Source organism: Lutjanus erythropterus, chromosome 19, assembly GCF_056507025.1.
Source record: "Lutjanus erythropterus isolate fLutEry1 chromosome 19, fLutEry1.hap2, whole genome shotgun sequence".
Classification (NCBI taxonomy): Eukaryota; Metazoa; Chordata; class Actinopteri; order Lutjaniformes; family Lutjanidae; genus Lutjanus; species Lutjanus erythropterus.
The window spans coordinates 2,911,149-2,928,560 of NC_139335.1; the positions used below are offsets into that span (position 1 = coordinate 2,911,149).

Below are 17,412 nucleotides of genomic sequence, written 5' to 3' on the forward strand. Positions count from 1 at the left end.
TCACATTAAATGAGATGCTATTATGCTTTTATCAACTAAAATTATGTTTTGAGACAATTCTACAGACGAGTGTCAAATTAAAGAAAAACACGACAAAGTTTCATGTTTCAAAATGTGTCACCTATCTGTAATTAGACTTCACTTCCTGTAAGGGTTACGCATTTTGTGCATTTTCCTTAACCAATAGTTGAAAATGCTAACAATTCATTAATTGATGAATCATTAATAATTAGTTAGATATAAAACACATTTTTTATGTAATTTTTTCCTCTTTTTTTCTTATTTTAAGTTTAATTTTAAGTTTCCTCATCCAAAAATGCTCCACCAGACAAAACAATGCCATTTTGAAACTGCTGATTAATTATCAATGAATACATGCTTAATTAGTTAAATTATTATCAATTAATGATTAATAATTAAGTTCCTATACAATCTGGCTCAGTAATATGCATGGTGGTACATTTGGCAGGTGTAGTTAGGTAGAAAGAAAATAGTTTCTACATCAAACTGTTCATGACAAGGTCTGTGGACAATCTTAAGTAACCAGGTCATGATTTCTAGACAGAGACGTTGCTGTTGAGTTTTTCACAAGCCGAGTTCCATCTAGTTCCATCATGTTCAAGAGAAGGCAGACATCTCTACGACCGATACCTCCAAAGCTCAAAGCAAAATAATACAGGTGGATAAATAGCAGCATGAGTAAGAGGAAGAATATGTTTGGGTTTTTTTGACTCTGTGGTGAACTTTTACTTTAAGCTTGTTTGCAAAGATGAGCATGTCTTTAACAGTGGGAGCAATGATAAAATAAAAGGCCCTCCGTTCAGTGGAACAAGACAAATGCTTATATCAAAGGTTCTGTGAGACTAACAAGCAACTTTCAGTATCTCTTTTGTTCAATCCATTAAATCTGATTTTATCCAGCACTGACAACATAAGTGTGTTTGTTTGTGGTGAGAGCGATGGGACATGAGAAAATACCCTCCAGCATACAAATCTGAGCTGCATGGAAGAAGTTATGGAGTCAGAGGTAAGAAAAAAAATCATCACTTACGTCGTTTGTATCCATTACAGTGGAGGCAACCCCCTGGCAAACAAAAAAAAAAAAACAAGTTCAGAGGATGTGGAGCCAATCTGAAAATCTGACAAGCGCTCTGATTGCATCACAAGTGACCTGGGATGCAACCTGCTGCGTTTATCATGTTGTTCACTGACAACAACAGCCAACAAGAGCGAACAAACAAACAAACAAACAAACAAATGAACACAAAGTGTATTTAACTGTCTGTACTCTCATCTGGGTAAACAACACAAGGAATTCAAGAAAAAAAAAAAAACATAGAAATACAGACCTGGCAGAGTGCCAAGGCCAGAACTATAAACTGGGAAGTCACAAAAACCAGAGGTGGAGGTAACTAATTACAAATACTCAAATTACTGCAATTAAGTAGTTTTTGGGGGTACTTGTACTTTCTTCACAGTAACCTGATAAATCCATCAAGTGTGTGTGTCAATAATTTGTTTTTCACATTCCAAATTAATCAAAGAAGTGAGACAAAAAATATTTAGCTTAGTGGAGCAAAATACAGCTTCCACAGTTATCAGCGTCTCACCTTCATGTGTTTATAATTGAGTTGTTTGTGTGTATTTAGTTTGCATAAACCTGTTTTCCAGTAGCCTCTTCAGCTTGTGTAAACCACAGCATTAAGTACTCCACACACACAAGCTGTCATTAACTTTGATCGACTCTCAAAACTGACAGTGTGGTAATAAGAGCTGGGCAACTCATGCAACATGCAAACACACAGACGAAACCCTGATGGACAAACATCAGCGTGAGAGTCTGCCCTGTGCACTCGAAATGAAAAAAGAGGAGCTGGTGACAGTATTGCAGAAGACATCTGTGACTTCATGCAAACACAAGCTGGCATGAGCTCGACATCGGCGAGGCTGCAGACGAATACGACACAGAACAGACACAGACTAACAGACCCACAAAGGTTGCTGTGGTGGGTTTTTTTTTTTACCATAAATTGTATCCTTAAACATCCGTCCAATGGGAGGCGACGTTTTATATCCTAATGATAGCAGACAGGGGAATTGTCATTGATTTCACTCAACATGCTGACTGATGGAGACACCCAGGCTGATACTATGGACACCACTGTCACACTCACAGTTCACCCCAAACTCAAAAACACAAATTTTATCCATCTAGATAGTTTTGTTTGGAGCTGCAGAGTTTTGGAGATACCAGCCGAAGAGATGTCTGCCATCTCTCCAATATAATGGGACTAAGTGGCACTCAGCTTGTGTTGGTCAAAGAGACGAAAAAGTACATTTAAAAAAAGTCAGAAGCAATGTCTCTGTCCAGAAATCATGACCGGGTAACTTAAAATTATCCACAGACCTCGTTGTGAGCAGTTTCATGTAGGAACTATTTTTTTTCTGCCAGACTACATCTATCAGCCGTATCACTGTGTGACTTATTGTGCACCAAGACATCATTTTTCATTTCATCTCAGCTTGAATGTTTATATCCTGCATGCAACAGTATGCAAGTAGATGCACGCTTTCTTCTGCATGGTGGTACGTTTGGCAGGTGTAGTTCGGTAGAAAGAAAATAGTTTCTACATCAAACTGTTCATGACAAGGTCTGTGGACTGGAATAACCAGGTCATGATTTCTAGACAGAGACGTTGCTGCTGAGTTTTTCACAAGCCGAGTTCCAACTAGTTCCATTATGTTCAAGAGGCAGACATCTCTACGACCGATACCTCCAAAGCTCACAGCAAAACAATACAGATGGATAAAATAAAATAAAAGGCCCTCCGTTCAGCGGAACAAGACAAATGCTTATATCAAAGGTTCTGTGAGACTAACAAGCAACTTCAATATCTCTTTTGTTCAATCCATTAAATCTGATTTTATCCAGCTCTGACAACATAAGTGTGTGTGTTTGTGGTGAGAGCGATGGGACATGAGAAAATACCCTCCAGCATACAAATCTGAGCTGCATGGAAGAAGTTATGGAGTCAGAGGTAAGAATCAATTCATCACTTACGTTGTTTGAATCCATTACAGTGGAGGCAACCCCCTGGCAAACAAAAAAAAAAAACAAGTTCAGAGGATGTGGAGCCAATCTGAAAATCTGACAAGCGCTCTGATTGCATCACAAGTGACCTGGGATGCAACCTGCTGCATTTATCACGTTGTTCACTGACAACAACAGCCAACAAGAGCGAACAAACAAACAAATGAACACAAAGTGTATTTAACTGTCTGTACTCTCATCTGGGTAAACAACACAAGGAACTCAAGAAAAAAAAAAACATAGAAATACAGACCTGGCAGAGTGCCAAGGCCAGAACTATAAACTGGGAAGTCACAAAGCACAGTTAATTTTTTATTCTTTCGGCACTCAAGCTCCCTCTAGTGGTGCTCTGAGGAATCTATTATTATTTTAGAAATTAAATTAATTACTTTAAAAGTAAATTGTTAGAATACTACAAAATTCCAAATGAAAATGCTTAAAAAGCTACATGACAAGAAGTTTAGTCTTTCCTGTAATATTTTTGTTTCAGTATCAGCCTGCTCATGCATATAGTGTGCACAAGTTATCCATGATCATTTAAAAGCTAAACCTGTGATTTTCAATGCAAAATCCTATTTAATTAACATTATGTGAATTACTATATAATGGAATTTCTAAATCAATCAAAACATCAATAATCACAAATATGATGCAGCGCTCATAAAATATGAATTTTACTGCTGCACATAAGAACGGCTGCAAGTGACCAAAATGTGAGCCTCTCAAATGCACCCTGCAGAGACTGAAAAAACACATCAACTCTGGGTTTTTAAAAACATCCTGATGTTATTAGCTGATGCTATTTTGGGCCCCTGAGCTAAACTGGGCAGTAAGCTACATTCGTGTGTCACCGGAGATTTTATTTGGGCCGTCAAAGAAATTAAAGACTAAGGAAGAAATCAGGCAAATTTAAGATTTAAATCTGCAGTAAATATACAGTATATATATGCTTACCTGGCCTTGGAGTTATTATACCTCCACCATTGAATTTGCCATTTCCTGCAAAAACAGAGAAGAACACATTTCACGCTGTTGTTGCACAGCAGAGTCTGACAAAAAGTATCATCATTCAGACTTTAGATATGCAGACTGTTTCCAAGTAATGCCTCAGTCTGCATTATATAAAGGCTTGTTCTCACCGCGATGATTAATGATGTGAGGGTCGATGGGAGGATAAATGGGACGCTCTACAAAGAATTTAGAAAAGAAAAAAATATAAACATTTTCTTATCTGAGGTGAAAGTAACATATAACACCACAATAGTGTGGGCAGAAAAACATACTAAACATACCAGGCTTCACTCTGTCATGCCAGGTAACTGGAATACCAAGAAAAGGAAACAGTTCATGATCTTATTAAACCACTTAATGTATTATTTGAAGCAAGAAATATGCATTCCCCTTACATTTATTACATAGCACTCATTCGTCTCATTCCCAAACTGTAAGCTGAACAGCATTTGTAGAGCAGTGGGGCATTTGTGCAATAATTTGATATTGGGCTTTTGCTGGGAAATAACCTTGTGTAGACACACAAAATCATTTATATCACAAAATGTATACATTAGAGGCCTCATCTTACACCCAGCGCAAAGCCGTTGTGCTGCAAGAAAAGTCTGCGGCGCAATCGGTCGGTGTGCACAAGATGCCGCCATCACAAAACACCTTCATTTATGTTCAGTCTTTTCCCCACACAGGAGTGTTGACTAGTAAAATGCCCTTTGAACAAATGGCAGCGCTTCTTATAGGTGATGAGAGCTGACTTTCTGATTGGTTTATTGAATGCTCGGTCTAAACCCGCCTGCGAATTAATCAAGGCGCTTGGATACACCTGCTCAGCTAACAATGCATACTTCTGCATCCACAGACCTCAGTGGAAGTGCTAATCTTGTGGAATTATTTTTTAAATCACATATATTTGTACTCAAGTCATCAGCTGATCATTGGTGTGATGGTTGATGCATGCTAAGAAAACCACTGACCTCTAGGTTTAAATACATGGCCAACAGCTGAGGAAAAAAATGAGACAGACATATGAGCAAATTTGGCAAATTTAAGTCATTAGTTGATCATTCGTGTGACGGTTGATGCACGCTAAGAAAACTACTCACGTTCAGGTTTTAATGGAACGCCAACATCTGAAGAAAGAAAGGGAAATTGGGGGGAATTTAGTTCTTTAACTCTGTTCCAAACATATGAGATCAACTTGTGAAATCTTAAACATCCACCAGCAGCACTCAATGGTAAATCAGTTTTTTGTGTCTTAAATCTAACAGACACTTTTACATTTCACCAGCATTTAATTCCCACCCCAGCTCGCTAAAGTTCCAAGCTAACGGAGACTAAACAGACTTTCAAAAGTCACAAAGTGAGAAAACTACTGTTCTTCATTTTTCAAATTCATTCAAACACATTAAAAGATGTTAAAAGTGTGACTTACTTTTGTTTCCCCAGTCAATGGGTTTAATCCCTGAAAGGGTGAGAACACAAAAACATTTTACCATCGATGAAAATGGGTTATCTGAATTCATCATGCTCATCCAGCACACGACAGACATTCGCTCATCTCAACTCAACTTTATTTCAAGGTCTGTTTTACAACAATAAAACAATAAAATGTTAAAAGTCAAGTAAAATTAATGATTAAAACTAGATGCAAGAAATGACAAGGCACCTTAAATAAACACCAGGCTAAAAATATTTCTAAAACTTTCTTTTAAAAATGTCAAAAGGAAAAAAGTACCAACTACTAATCTTTACTTTTCTTTTTTAATAAACTTGAATCTTTGTGTGTTTGTGTTTTGTTTTTTGGTTTTTTTTGTTTGTTTGTTTGTTTGTTTTTTTAGTTTATTTCAAAACTACTGATTGAAATTTTGAGTTGGCTCAACTTTGTGTTGTATCAGACTTTCACTGTATGGAAATGGTGATGATGCACACTTAAGATAACATGCAAATGAGCTGTGTACAAGTCTGCACAAAACTGGATTTTTTTGTGCGTGAAATAGAAAATCAGGTGTAAACAGGCCTTTTAGATTCGTGGTCAAGTTATTTGCATTCAAAAGTAATTAATTTTTGCAACAGAAACTGTTTGGAATCAGTCTATATTACAGTGATTATTTAAAAAAGGTTTGGAGGTTTGGAGCTGGAACTCCACGCATGGACGTCAAACAAAGTCTTGCAACTGAGAGGAATGTCAGTAATTAAATTTTTTTTTTACCAACTTTACTTCCAGCTCTTTACCTTTAGTTCTTTAAATACTGCACCCAGTTCGAAAGACGTGCAGGTGACAATATGGCTGCTGAACACTACAAATCCCGGTGTGGTGTTACATGAAAGCTGCACCCCGAGCAACGGCACGAGAGAGGAACAAACATCCATTGAGACGATCTGGAGCGACTGCGAGGAGCCCGTTTCTGTTTGTCTCACGACAGGTCGTCAGATTTTACTCGCCACCGCCACCTTTTCATCGCATCATGTGATTCAGAGAAATTAGATAATATGAACCTCAGTGACTTGGCGGAATCACTGATGGCTGAGCCCAAGTGCTCCAGTATAGTCTTTTGGTTTTTTTTCTCCCTCGGTCTCACGGACATGACGTTTAACACTTCGGTGAGAGTGAGTCAGTGGAGATGCTCATCCATCAGTGAAATCATATATACATGTAAACTCTTTGATGAAGTGAGTTTGTCACTCAGAATGACAAACAACTGCCTTGACTTGTAATTATGTCAGTAAAACTGTCTTTTTTGTTGCTGAGTTATCAAGTTTTTTAACCTGATGATTAAATCTTTTTCAGCCAATAATGTAAATTAATGTTATAAGCAGTGTTTATCTGGTTATGAATCAGTCTCTGTTTATTACTGATGTCTCTACATGTCCCACATAACTAGACCATCCATGAGAAGATCGGCTATTTATACATAGTTTTTCTTAATGTATTGTTAATGTGACAGAATCGCCTTCAAATCAGATGAAACAGGGTTATTTTTATGTGGCTAATTTTATTTTTGACATTACATTTTGTTGTCATTTCAGTGGAAACACTACCACTTTAGTCCACAGGGGCCGCCAAAATCAACAAAGAAATGAAAGTTCCTTGAGGGGGTTTTGTTTTTTTACTCATCAATTATGCTGAGCAGCAACTTTATTTTTTAAAGTCAAAATACACATTTTTTTAAAAACATAATTCTTATTTAGCTTCAGTTTAGAAGCTAAAGACTCGACACGTTATGGTTGAGACACGTCTGAGAGCAATATTATTTAATGAATCAAAAAATAGAAATCTTACCAGTGCCTGAGCAGTTTTTGGAGCGTTTTTTTTTTTTTTTTTTTTTTTTCAAACCAGGAAGTGAGACAGGGGTCCTTTTTTTTATACCTGTGTTATCAGTAAGTATTGTTAGTTTTACATTCTGAAGGCTCTGAACACATTTTTAAATTGTTTGAAGTTGTTGTCTGGAACAAAAGGTTCTGGCAGAGAGAAAGTTTAGAAATTTTAAGCAAACCAAACCATTTCATAAATGACATAGATTTCAAATCCGTAAAGAATAAATGCTCACCAAAGAACTGGAATTAGTATGTTGGTATTAATATAGGTACTTTTTACATATATACTTATTTGGTAGAACATTATTTGTGGCAATTTGCAAGACACAAAGGTGAATAATATCCATGATAATCTGAAACCTCCGTCAAAGAAATCAGATACTTTGGATTCAACCGTTTCAAGTGATCATATAAATTACAAAATAGCATGAGGTGCCAGTAGAGGAATTAAATAATCCTGTTCCTGTTCTGTTTCTACTCATGTAGATCCCATGTTTTTCTTACCGGCTTGCAGAGTTTGTTGAGCCAACCAGAGAACCAGCGTGGTCTGGAGCAGAGCTGCAGCCCACATGATGAAGGAGACCAGCCACAAAACCACTGAGCAGCGCTGATGGAGAGCAGAGAGACCAACTGACGGACAGATGAACGGATGGATCGACACTTAAAGCACGACTACCTCGATGTCTTATATATATATATATCGATGCACTCCCACCTCCCAGTCCTGCCCTCTGCACACACACACCGGTCTGATTGGGCAAAAGTCCCGTGTTGGACACACACACACACACACACAAAGAAACTGAGATTTTGTATTTTCTCCTGCATCTGAAAATTCACACCCTCTCTTAAACATGTTGACATATTGAAGATCTGACGGAGGCAGATTGTGTTTGAGCTGATGCTTCGTTGTTTTAGTCCATAATGTCACATATAACAAGTGTAAGGAAGGAAATCAGTGGGAAAAACAACAAAGCCACTGCATTCTCAGACATAAGAGTTCCAAAGGGTTTGTTCTACCCAGAGCCATTTGCTTCTGAAGAACTCCTTTTCTGAAGTGAAGGGTTCTTTTTTAGATGAGGGTTCCATTAAGAACCCTTTTTGGAAGAAAAAAAATCTTTAAGGGCTGCTGAAATCCTTCATCAAGTGTTCTTTGTACCATTATATAAAAGTGTTCTCAGTAGAACCCCCCGAGTGGTTTCTAGATAAAACCTTTGGAATGTAAAGGGGTTTTCGGTAGAACCCCCTGGGTAGGTTCTAGATGAAACCCTTATCCAAAACCCACCAAAGGTTATGGATAAAAACCACTGGAATATAAAAAGGTCCTTGGAAGAATTCTCTTCGTTGGTTCTAGATAAAACGCTTGGAATATAAAAGTGTTTTCAGCAGAACCCTCTGGGTGGGTTCTAGATAAAACCCTTGCAATATAAAAAGGTTCTCATTAGAATTCTCTTGGTGGGTTCTACATGAAACCCTTGGAATATAAAAAGCTTTGCAGTAGAGCCCCTTGGGAGGATTTTTGTCAGCACCCTTGGAAGGTGGAAGGTTTCTGGATAGAACCCCCATAGAGGGATGTTGGTGGAACCACTGTACCATATAAGGGTTCTCCTTTAGAACCTCTCAAGGTGGGATTCTGGGTGGAACATTTACCGATGTTTCTAGGTGTAACCCACTGAGTTGGACTGTAGGTAGAACTCTCTGAAAGTGGAACCTTTATGAAAGGTTGTACCAGGAAACAAGAAGGGTTCTCCTGTGGGGACAAGCCGCAGAACCCTTTATGGCTCTAGTTAGCGCTTTTATTTCTAAGAGCACGGGTCCAGAAATCCCCTCAGAAGACCAACAGCCAGCAGGAAATTCTTTTCAGAGTTTGTCATCCTGTCTTCAAGAGGAGAGAACCGTTATCTTCATCTGTCTGTGTTGGGTTTGTCGTTACAGAGGTTTGCCTGAGTGCAGAAGCTACAAGTCTGTTTCTGGGGTTTTGGGGATTTTCACAATCTTACAAGCTCTGGTTCTGCACCGTGTGGTCTATAAAGTCCTGCAAGACAGGGACAGTTGATCTGACCACTCTCTCTCTTACGTCTCGGTCGCACTTTATTTTACAAAACAAGACAAACTTCATGTCAAATTAGATAAAAACTAGAAATAATCAGACAGCAGTTATACCCTAATTAGACACTATACACCCAACACTACAGTAATAAGATGTAACAAGCCGTGCTTTGAATAAAATTAGAAAAAAAAATAGAAATAGTATGTTCTAGCCCTTCATTAGACACACAGAAACATTAATGCATACAAACACACACAGACATAATCATCACTGAACAGCCTCACAGACACGTTCATTATCCAAATACACTGTCCTAAACCAATGATAAACTTAATATGAACACAGAGAAATTATATTATGAGTTTTTTTTTTTTGTTATTGTTGAAAATTATGTTTTGACAGATGGCTTGAACTCGACCTGCTCCAAACAAAGTCAGCTGCATCACGGTCGATTAACAACTGACCTGTTTTTCTTGGGTTTTGTTAATAGAGTAAACATTACATCTTCTAAAACAAGAAGGGAAAATAATGAGAGTAAGACAAACATACTATAACCTATTTAAGTAGTTTAAATATCTTGGGGAAAAATTGGAAAGCAAACATAACATCCTTTCTGTGTGTGTGTGTGTGTGTGTGTGTGTGTGTGTGTGTGTGTGTGTGTGTGTGTGTGTGTGTGTGTGTGTGTAGAGGATGGGGGTTGTGGGGTGCAATTTAGTGAAAAACATCCAACAATAAATGTTTAATGTGGAAACACACCCTTAACTTCTGTAGAAAGAGCCCTTGGGGATGCCAACTCAATGAAAACGTCATTTTCAAGGAGTTTCCATGGATTTCTACAGAAGAGCTTCATGCTGTCTTTTGCTCTTTGGGGTGACGTGCTGCAGCTGTCCTTACAAAGGTGTGTGTGGGGGGGGGGGGGTCAGGGTCTGATGAGTCCACATTTCAGATTGTTTTCACAAATCATGGATGCTCCATCCTCCAAGCTAAAGACAACTGTGGTTTAGGAACACTATCTGTGATGGTATGGTTTTGGAGCGACATATGCCGCCATCCGGACAACGTCTGCTTATTTCAGCAAGTCAATGCAAAGACATGTCGCACAAAATACGACAACAGAGACCCCAGACTGTTGAGCAGCTGAAGTCGTATATCAAGCAAGACTGAGGAAGAATTTCACTTTCAAAACAATTCATGTCTTCAGTTCCAAAAGGCTCAGAGCGTTGTTGAATGACGCAGTGGTAAACATGACCCATGTTCTCCCTGTGTCCTCGTGGGTTCTCTCTCAGTACTCTGGCTTCCTCCTAAAGGTTAATTGATTACTCTAAATTGCCTTTAGGGGTAAATGTGAACGCTTGTTTGTCTCCGTCTCCTGAGATGAACTGGTGACATGTCCATGGTGTACCCCACCTCTTGCTTAAGGCTCCAGCTCCCCTCGAGGACAAGCTGTTAGGGCTAATGAAGTTGAAAGTCCAGGGTGGCATCATCACCGAGCTGAGGGTCATCCTAGTATCCTATAGTGTGTGAGGTCCCTTGTATAACGGCCATTTCTTGATGTAATGTTTAAGTTTATGTCTTAACCTCAGGAACGGCAGAACTCAATGCAAACGTCTGGCAGGAGAACCACATATGATGGTTACACTTTGAAAGAGGACAGTTGTTTTTGTGCCACCTGAGGAAAACTGAAGTCACATGTGCAGACCACCGCATCGTCTCCCCTGGTGGTACTGAACGTAAGACAATAACATAACCCACGTCTGGCTCATGACTCCTTCACCCATGATTCACCTCTAAACATTTATCTGTCTGCATGTTTGACAGGTCTCAATTTAAAAAAAAAAAAAAAATACAGTGTCAATTTCTCAAGATGAGATGTCAGAGACTGTTGTCTGAGGTGAGACAGAGGTGGTGCAGACTGTGTTGGCTCATTTACCCAGAGGACGGTATGAGAACAGTGTCTGGAGACACATCTGGATGGCAGTTTCACTGTGGTCTGTCATATTAGAAACACCATATGCTCCAGTATATACATACAAATTACATTCTGTGTGTGTTCATATGCTGTCCTTATGTGTCCTTAAAGGACGAAAGAGAAGAAAAATTCTCCCAAGTGAGACGATTTAGATCAACAGGAGAGTCGGGATGATATTTTCGTACATCAGATTTACCAAATAGGATAAAAACATTTTTCAGAGGTTGGCTTTCATATAGCAGATCGCTTCATTCTCAACCAGAAGAGGTCACTCAGTAGAGTGACAGATGAAGCACCTGCTGCAATGCCGCCATGACTGCCAGATGCAACCAACTGAAGCAGTTGTTGATCACTTCTCTAGCAGCCAGTTAAAGGGATAGTTCACCCAAAAATGAAAATTCTGTGAAGGTTCAGGATAAAAACATAGTGTAAACATTTTTTTAGTCAACTTGGCATGTTGGGTTTTGAGGAGGCTTGGATTACAGCAGACGAGCAGGATCAAGGCATTTTATGTTTGTTTTCTTCCTGCCTCACAGTTGTTTGTCTCTACCAACCAGTCAAGTTACAGTTTACGTCCATGTCTGTCCAGACTCATATAATGTATGTATATGATATATAAAATATATATAAAATGTCATGACCTCATCATTTTATTCTTTTGCATATTTGTGTGTAATTTTGTCGTAATCATCGGATAAATTCTTGAGTCTGAGTGGACATATGTACCAAGTTTGAGGAAATTCCCTCCAGGCGTTCTTGAGATATTGTGTTCACATGAACGAGATCACCTGAAATCATATTGCCTGTGGCCACAGCTGCCGGCGGGGAGCCAAAAAATGTTTTTCAAGGTTTTTAAAAAATTATGAATTAGAGAGGTCCTTCAGCACACAGTCATGAATGTGGGCAAAAAAAATTAAACCCTAATTACCATGGTTATCAGACAATTAAGTTTAAGTAATTCGGATTTGCAAAGGAAGTTTGTGTATTATGGCCACTGAACACATCTTCAGTGTTCAGTCCTGAATTTTCTGACAAGTTTGAGGTGGAACAGGGATGTTTATCAGTGGTTTTGTGTTCCTCTTCCTCCAGCTTGTAAGACACTGTGGACCACCTCCAGGGGGCTTAATATTAGCATTGAGCTCCGTGTAGCGTGTTCACATTAGGGAAAGAACACAGAGTGATGGTGCTGGCACACTGAAACTGCATCTGGCTGAGCAGGTTAGGTCAGAGAGTGTTTAGAGTTCAGGTGAAATGCTTCTTTTATGTGTTTTTAATACTTTTCAGAAGACAAGGGAGGAGCATGAGGGTATTCCATTCCCAATAGTGTTCGAAGCCTTGCTCACAGAATGAAAAAAAGTAATTATGAAATAAAATAAACATTTTTCCTAAAATGCTGGTTTCCAGAGAAATGATTAAATTGGACCCAAGTTTACTGCAATACTGCAAATAGTGCAAAAAACAAAACATGCTTTGGTTAGGTGGAAAAGTTGATGCTGATGACCTGGGTAATGAGTTGATGACTCTTTTTTTCGTGATTTTTTTTGGGTCTACTGAAACTAGCTGTAAGTACATTAGCATTATTAGACATTAGCATTAATCTTGAGTCATGTTTCAGTTTCCTTTAAGCTCCAGTTTTGGTCTCTACAAACTCATTAGGCTGGAGATATACTTGCTTTTAATGACCCGTTCACATACGCATCCATGCGCATCATGGCTGCCTCTCGTGTCCTGCATCTGTTTGGAGTGATGGCTGTGCACATCCTCAGAAATTAACACTATGCAAATAGTCTGCCTTAGACTGTGTCTGGTGCTGGGCAGTGGGTTTATTGAGCTTTTTCGCTTTCGCCGCCTGTAGTTGGAGGCCAGAAAATCAGTCATGTCAGCTCGAGTCAGGTCATACAGTGGCCTGTATAATATATGGACGCTCTCGCCGTGGTGCTACCTGCAGGTTTCTGAAGGGCCATCGTGATGCTCAGTGTGGTGGCTCTGGTCGGTGCCATCTTGGCAGTGCCTGACTCAAGCGCTAATCCAAAAATAGTGTCAGTGGAGCCGAGGTGGGCCCAATCATAGCAGCTAGCCATCTGTGACGGCACCCATCTGTCTTAATTATGCATAACTTAAACTCCTAAACTTTTGGAGTTTCTGCGTCAGCTTCACTTTTTAGCACTGGAGTTTGCTGTTTGCACCTGACTGGAAAATTGGCGCCGTCCGCTGTTATCTTGATGAACAACTCCTAACAGCGATGGATGGAAACACATGTAAATTCACATTTTGTTTTGCTGGTTTTCTGAAAAATCTGTTCAAATTTCCACCACATGTAGATGAAAAACTGGCTAATGACCTGTTGACCTCGTAATTTTGTTTCAAAATTAAGTGTAAACACAACATTGACTTGTTACCACAACGACGATGACAAACTTGTTTGCAAGCAGTTGCCTGTTCACAAACTGAGCAGATTTATACAGAAATTTTGAGCCATGTTTTCCTCCAGAAGTCTGATATTTACTCTTTTAAACTCTGTTTTCAGTTTCTACCAACTGCTTAGTGAAATGTTTCTGAGATGCCAAATCCTCCATAAAGTAGAGCAGTTGTTGAATTTAACCAATTTAAAATTAATTCATGGATATTTAATCAATAGTCTGGAAATTTTGTCTGGTGGAGTCACTTATTGAATAAAGACACTTAAACTAAAGGCTTAAAATGAGAAAACATGACAAAAAAAGCAAGAAAAAAAAAGTTCAATATCTTATAAAATATCAATAATAATTATTATAAATTATTTGTTAGCGTTTTCAACTACTGGTTCAGGAAAATGTATGAAATTTGATTATAGTCTGTTCTGGTATAATGAACTGAAAACTCAAAAATACATCAAACTAGTCATGTAAAACTTGTCAGCGATGCTTCAGAGTCCGCAGTCCTTGCTGTGTCAGACTGTGAGTAAACGTCCATACTGCAAAAGACAAAAGACACTGAAGTCTCTTTCCAGCTGCGCTGTCTGCACACGACCTGCTGATGTGATGGACAGTGTCTGGGAGTTTCCACTGTAGAGTAATGTTGGTCCTCTCGTCCCCCCGGATCCACTGCTTTCTCAGTCTGGGACAATATTGATGGTGGATTCTGACTCTGGATTCTGGTTTGTTTTAGTGTCTGCAGACAGAAGCAATCACTCACAGTAAGAGGCAAGTTTTCACACCAGCACATTGTAGAGATAACTTTTTCTATTATATTAAACAGTCTGTTTTATGAGATGGCCTACACTTAACAATGTTTTACTTTCTATTATAATATTGCCTATTACAATTTTTAGTGTTTTATTTCAACATTATTGTCTTACATATTCTAATTGTGCTTGAATTATTATTATTATTGTTTAAGTATTTAATACGCACTTCCAAATACTTAGTACTTTGCTGCTTTAAATGCTCCTTAAAATGTTCTTTTATTGACATTTTATCTGCCTTACATGAGATCATCATACAGTATATCTCAGCTCAGTTGAGTTCAGCTTTAACTATACAGCACTTTACACACAGCTCAGTTTTTCCAACGTGCTTTACAGCACACACAGAGGAAAAAGAGAGTGCATGAAGCTTAATAATAGTAATCACATCACGAATATTACATGCAATAACAACAAAAAAAATAATAATGAAAGTAAAGGCAAATACAGACAAAAGTTTCAGGAGAAATATTAGTATCTGTTTTAGTATTTGTTTGTCCAATTTTCAATCCTAAATCCAATATGATACCAAGATAGTTTTGTTTTTTGTTTTTTTTTTTGCATGGGATTGAACAGCTGGAGCTGACTGGCCAAGATGAGGAGAAATAATCAAAAAGTTTGCAGATATCAGTGTTGTCACAGGGTTCTTGAAGATGGGGCTTTAGGAGACTTGGATTAGACCAGACGAGCAGTAAAGAGGCATTTTAGGTTTTTAGTCTGTTATTTTTTTCCATTTGAAAACTGGTCACCATTCACTTCCATTGTTTGGGAGATTCTGCAGCACAGTTTTCCTGTGAAACTCCAGCAGTGTTTTGCAGAGTAACAAACTAAACCTGACCTTCAGTCAGCTTGAGAGTGAGTAGATAATGACTGAGTTTACATTTTTGGGTGAACTATCCCTTTAAGATAATGCCTTAATTTACTAAGGCATAGACATAGTCATTTTTTGTTCCTGTCTTTGTTATTGTTGTGGTTATCGTGTGTCTCATTGTTGTCTTTTTTGTATGTCTACATTGATATGAATATGCAAAGTAAAAAAATAAAATCAGACGTAAAAGTGCAAGGCTCATTTCAGCATTAAAATACATTGATGTTTTTCAGCCAGCTGTGTTTCTGAGGCCACATAAAATGTCCCAAGATGACCTGCATGAAGAGCAAAATAAAGGTCTCCGTCCAAAAGCGGCACAACTTCAGTGAAGAGCTTTGATGTGAGCTGCTGTGAAGTGATCGCAGAAATATGGGAGCAAAGTGCCCAGAACAGAAGGAGCCACATAGATTTACAAGGAAAAGACAGGACAGTCTGTTACAACTGGCACAGGCTGTTTTCACCTCCGTCCAACATCACACACACTTACTGCGCTACACACAGTCCACAGTTGTCTTTCTCTTGGCATAAAATACACACAGACAGACAGACAGAGGGAGAGACAGACAGACAGGCGGGGGTGTGTGGGTGTTAAACCCACCTGAACTCAGTTAACACACCATTTTTATTTACAAAAGACAGTTTACCCAGGATGACTTAAATCCCTTATTACTCATTTGTTTAAGTGTTGTTCAAACTGCTTATAAGACGAACAGCAAGGGAATCAGAATCTAAATATGCTTTAAGATGTTGGCAGTCATAGTTTACTTATTTTTAAGGCTATTTACACACCATTCTGTGTGTGTCTGTGTCTGTTCTGACGTGCATTTTGCTGTGTTGAGTCTGCAGTGTTTCCTCTGGCTGCTCTGCGTGAGTAAACTCCACACCCTTACATGGAAATGCTTCAGGTAGAAAACCTGTTGACTCGGCTCATTCTAAACTGAGTCTGTCCATCATCCCAACAACAAAAAAACTGCTGTGTTCAGTGTCGCCACAATTTCTCCTCTTAAAGTACAAACACCTGTTGCCTCTAATAAATTCAGAAAAACAGAGACAACAGGGTTTTTTTTCTTCAAAGCTTGTTTTCTGGAGCATTAAATGTGCCTTTTGTTATTTGACTGAAGGAGATACATCTTCAGTTTTGGATGATATCTAACTCTTCTGCTTCCACGTGGTTTGAACGCTCTAATCCTAAACAAGGATTAGATCTAAAGGATACTTCGCCCAAAAATTAAAATTTGTCATTTGTGTCAAGTGAACTGGTAAAAGAAAGGATGGACCCAAAAAGGCAGACTGCAGCTAAGCAGGGAGATTTCAAAGTGATTTAATTACAATCAAAAAGGAATAGAGGAGGAACTGAGGAACAAAAAACTAAAGCTTGTGAAATCCAAAACAAGGTTAAAGTCCAAAATGACAGGGAAAACGGAGACAAGTCTCAGATATTCAACACAAAGGACAACGAGGAAACAGAGAAACACAAGACAAAGACAGAAAGCAAAGTCAAGACATATGAGGGAGTACCAGGTCTACAAAATAAAACAGGAAATAACAAACAAAAACTCCAAACCATGCCGATTGAAGGTCAGGTTTAGTTTTTTAGTCCACAAAATCTCCCAAACTCCTCCATACTGCTCGTCTGGTGTGATCCAAGTCTCCTAAAGACCTGACATGCCGTTTACTTGCGTGCACACACCGTCACGCCAAACACACCGAGTTCAGACGGTGTGCACACGCATATGGCAATATGGCGGCAACATAGGCATAATGAAGCAACCACCCCAAGAGGTCAGTGTGACGTCTACGTAAATGTTCACGGATATGAAGGCCAAGAACTTCCACTTCCTTGTGCTGGTCATTGTTTACGACCCAATTAGCAACTTGAGATGCAAGA

At 38.8% G+C, this 17,412-nt stretch overlaps 1 long non-coding RNA gene across 1 annotated transcript; it reads right to left on the minus strand.

Annotated features, from left to right (window-relative positions):
• Positions 1–5,073: 5,073 nt before the first annotated feature.
• On the minus strand, positions 5,074–8,118 carry LOC146309028 (uncharacterized). Its single transcript, XR_014772408.1, has 4 exons — positions 7,919–8,118; positions 5,532–5,561; positions 5,203–5,229; positions 5,074–5,100 (listed from the first exon to the last, which is right to left on the minus strand). It is a non-coding gene; the product is annotated as an uncharacterized LOC146309028 (long non-coding RNA).
• Between the last annotated feature and the right edge of the window lie 9,294 nt (positions 8,119–17,412).